Source organism: Neomonachus schauinslandi, chromosome 6 (genome assembly GCF_002201575.2).
Source record: "Neomonachus schauinslandi chromosome 6, ASM220157v2, whole genome shotgun sequence".
NCBI classification, from domain to species: Eukaryota; Metazoa; Chordata; class Mammalia; order Carnivora; family Phocidae; genus Neomonachus; species Neomonachus schauinslandi.
Genome location: NC_058408.1, coordinates 4,917,539 through 4,922,190, shown reverse-complemented (window position 1 = coordinate 4,922,190; position 4,652 = coordinate 4,917,539). Strand labels below are relative to the sequence as shown.

Genomic DNA, 4,652 nt, shown 5'->3' with positions numbered 1-4,652 from the left:
CAAGAGTCGGACGCTTAACCGACTGAACCACCCAGGCACCCCTGGAATGAGAATTTTTTTTTTTAAAGATTTATTTATTTATTTGAGAGAGCAAGAATGAGAGAGAGTACATGAGAGCGGGGAGGGTCAGAGGGAGAAGCAGGCTCCTCGCCGAGCAGGGAGCCCGATGCGGGACTCGATCCCAGGACTCCAGGATCATGACCTGAGCCAAAGGCAGTCGCCCAACCAACTGAGCCACCCAGGCACCCTGGAATGAGAATTTTTAAAGGAATTCGGGAGCCCATAAAAAAACTTACATTAGTTCTTGCTTCGGCATCACATGCACTAAAATCGGAATGATACAAGGAAGATGATCATGGCCCCTGAGCAAGGATGACACGCACATCCGTGAAGCATTCCCTATCTTTATGTATTAATCGAAATCAAATTTTGCATTGTAATTATGTGTTATTTCCTAAGCCCAAAATGTATGTATTAAGCATAAAACCTGTTATAACTTAAAAAAAGATTTGCCACTGCTGCATTAGAATAGAGTGGACTTCACATCTAACATTTTTTTTAAGAGCAGAAAATTTTTTTTTCCTGATTTTTATCCTTTAGAACATATCACTTAGCAAACAGGACATCTTCAGAAAGGATTCAGTAGCATTTTATTAAAGGATCTGTGTGCCAAGTACTATGCGTATTTATATGTTGGCCGGTCATCTCTAACAACTTAATGTTAAAAATTGTGTGTTTGTCATACAGCCCTAAGTGGAGGTAGCCGGACCTCACTGATATGCCTTTCAGTCTCATTGAAAACTTACACCACAGCTCATATTGCTTGTTCTCTGAAATGTCTAAAGGACATGAGCTCTCAGCCATGAAGAACTTTGGCTTCTCAGAAACAGCTTGTTGCCAAGGTCAGGCTAAGAGGAGACCTGCTTACCCTTGTGGTTGCCCAGCTCACGTGAGCCGTCCCCACTTTCCCACTTAGCTAGCTCGCCTCTGCGTATGAGCTATTGACCTGAAGGTACTTAACTAGTAGTCTGTTACTAGTTAGGTACCTACACAACATATCTCCGTTGACAAGTCATTTTAACATTAATTAAGTGAAAAGAAAACTGATTATTCTTTCAGTAGTTTGGAGCCTTTGTGGTCTCAGATGTCCTGATTTCAATTCTCTTTTTTTCAATTGTGTGCTTGGAAACAGCATATATATATATATGCTATATAATTATAGCATATATATATCATTATATCATTATATCATATATATATATATTTTACTGTGGTTTTCAGGATTTTTTTTTAACACAATGAAGCCTTAAAAAAAAAAAAAAGATGTTCACACATTCTCAATGTATGGTAAAACAGATAGAAGTAGCTTCTCTGGGTCCAGAGCAGGGTCCAGAGTCCTACTCACTGGGCTAACTCTCCTAAACCAGCTCCTGATGGCACCTGAATCATCTGCACGGGGCTCTTGGAAACCACTGGTCAGGAGCATTCCTTGTTCTCATTAGCCAAATAACAGTACTTCCGTCACCACTGTCAGATTGATTTGGTCTTCATAATTTTGTATTCTGGTTTCAGTCAGAATAATTCCAATTTGTATTTTATTTTCATTCCAATTTTTAAATTAATTTTTTTATTCATTCTTAATCAGGTTCATCAGTAAATGCTGTTATTCGGAAGAACTGTGATTCCAGCAAATGAGGATAACTGATGCCTTTTTTGCAGTTTTGAACAAAAGCATTTACAACTTCTAAATTATTATTTTGTAAAATTCTTACAGCCTCACCATTTCACCTCAGCACATGCTGATTTAATATTGTTTTATGTAAAATAGTCCTTTTCCCATTGTGTCGTTAGTTCTTAAAATGCATTAAAAAATAACCAAGTTGACTTTCTCACCTTATATAACCAACTGTATTACAAACACATATTGGGGTGACAGTGTCCTGGACAGACATAATATTTCTCACATATGACTTTACTGAGGAAATAATATACCAGTTAGCATGGTCATGTCACCTTGTGCTTCAAATTGAAATTTTTAGGATCATGAAATTACAAAGTCAGATAAGGGATTTATAAGTATTTTTTTGGTAATGCCTTAGGCAGCCTTTCCAGAGTAAATTCTGGGCCCCGTTGCTGTTTATGTTTTATTGGATATATTTTGCCTTTTTCATTTTATCAATTTCCTGGAAAACCATCTTCAATAAATGTTTCCTAGTCTCTTTAGGTGTACGGTTGGTAGTCATGGGAGTGACACATAAGCGAGGCCAGAAGTTGGGTTGAGAGTGCAAGAGACTATACTGTGCTTTAATATGTTATACTTGATAATAAGTGTATAAGTTGCCAATATATGAATTGATGTTAAATATATCTCCCACTTAGGGGTGCCTAGATGGCTCAGTCTGTTAAACATCTGCCTTCAGCTCAGGTCATGTTCTCAGGGTCCTGGGGTGGAGCCCCATGTCAGGCTCCCTGCTCAGTGGAGAACCTGCTTCTCCCCCTCCTTCTGCCGCTCCCCCTGCTTGTGTTCTGTCTCTCTCTCTGACAAATAAATAAATAAAATCTTAAAAAAAAAAAAAAAACCAAAAAACTAGAAGGGGTGGTGCCTTGGATCCCCAACTCTGGAGTGGGAAAGTCACCTGCACCAGGGGTGGTGGGCGCCTGGGTGGCTCAGATGGTTAAGCGTCTGCCTTCGGCTCAGGTCATGATCTCAGGGTCCTGGGATCGAGTCCCGCATCGGGCTCCCTACTCCTTGGGAGCCTGCTTCTCCCTCTGCCTTTCTCTCTCGCTCTGTCTCTCATGAATAAAAAAAAAAAAAAAAATCTTTAAAAAAAAAAACCAAAAACTAGAAGGGGTGGTGCCTTGGATCCCCGACTCTGGAGTGGGAAAGTCACCTGCACCAGCAGCTCGGCAGATGAGGTGCTACAAGCAACAGACGACAGCAAACACACCCGTGAGTCACTCTCTGACCTGAAATTTGTGTTCCAGGGACACGCAGTTAAGTAAAACCCCAGTGGACGGGACAGTCAGATCTCAACTACCGTGATTTCAGTCCACACAGCGCTAGTCTGCTGGTCTGTCTCGCTGCCTTGACGAGATTAAGCCACTTTCCCTGTAACCGTTCAGTGAGAAATGCCACCGCTCATTGCTAATACATGGTTAAAATGGATAGTTTTCAAGTCCTCTTTGCCTTGCTCACCAGCTTCCAGAGGCCAGGTACCGTGTTTCAGCCCTTAAGATCTTACTTAGTGTGAACACTATCCTGATATTAATTATTGTCGTAGAGGTTCTAGGAATATCTCAAGGTACAGACACACCAGAGCACCCTTGGGAACTGAACTCCCTGGGGAATCTAAGTAAACTCATAGCAGAGGGAAATAAACTAAAAGGCTGTCGGACATGTCACCAACACCCGCAGACTGAAATCGGATGGCTTATACACCACCCAATGCAGAGGGACCCTAATGTAAGTTTTTTTTTCACATCAAGAAATAACTTTATCCAGTGGGAATTCAAATGGGAGATATATATATTTTTAAAGATTTTATTTATTTATTTGACTGACAGAGAGAGAGAGCACAAGCAGGGGGAGCGGCAGAAGGAGGGGGAGAAGCAGTCTCCCTGCCGAGCAAGGAGCCCGATGTGGGACTCGATCCCAGGACCCTGGGATCATGACCTGAGCCAAAGGCAGCGGCTCAACCGACTGAGCCACCCAGGCGTCCCATTTTTTGTTTTTTTTTTTTTTTTAATTCATGAGAGACAGAGAGAGAGAGAAAGGCAGAGGGAGAAGCAGGCTCCCAAGGAGCAGGGAGCCCGATGCGGGACTCGATCCCAGGACTCTGGGATCATGACCTGAGCCGAAGGCAGACGCTTAACCATCTGAGCCACCCAGGCGCCCACCACCCCTGGTGCAGGTGACTTTCCCACTCCAGAGTCGGGGATCCAAGGCACCACCCCTTCTAGTTTTTTTTTTTTTTAAGTTTTTTTTTTTATTCATGAGAGACAGAGCGAGAGAGAAAGGCAGAGGGAGAAGCAGGCTTCCCGCGGAGTGGGGAGCCCGATGCGGGGCTCGATCCCGGGACCCTGAGATCATGACCTGAGCCGAAGGCAGACGCTTAACCATCTGAGCCACCCAGGCGCCCACCACCCCTTCTAGTTTTAAAGAAGAATGCATGGCCAACAGTCCTAGGTGGGGCCCTGTGCATATTGGGTGTGGTTGATCCTGGGGTGACCCACTTTTCCCTGGGAGGTGCACCCAAAGGCCAGGTTTGTTGGGTGAAGCCTGATTTCAGTAGGTAAGGGGAGGCCAAAGTGGCAGAAGGACACTTGCTGAGCACGTTGGAGATGAATTACACGCTCAATGGCCAGAGAAAACTCCGGGTCTGGTGGTGAGGAGGAGTGAGGGCCTTCAGGAAAGAGCCTCCCGTAAGTCGTTCTGAATGGGCTGGATTTTGGTTTACTCTTTGGGGCGGCTCTTACCCTGGGGGGAGCTATAGGTAATAATTTTCAACAGTTTTGCTCTGTTTCTGGACACAACTTCACCAGGGTCTTTTCCAGAAGATTCTTTTAGCTCCTCCTGTTTTTCTAGAGGACTGAGGTCTCCAGGCACAGAGTGTAGCCTCCACTTGATGTCCAAAGCTCTGGCTACCGCAGAA

General features: G+C 43.9%; 1 non-coding gene across 1 annotated transcript; it reads left to right on the top strand.

Annotated features, from left to right (window-relative positions):
- The first annotated feature begins 300 nt into the window (after positions 1-300).
- On the top strand, positions 301-407 carry LOC123325179. The gene has a single exon (XR_006540285.1). It is a non-coding gene; the product is annotated as a U6 spliceosomal RNA (small nuclear RNA).
- Positions 408-4,652: the final 4,245 nt, after the last annotated feature.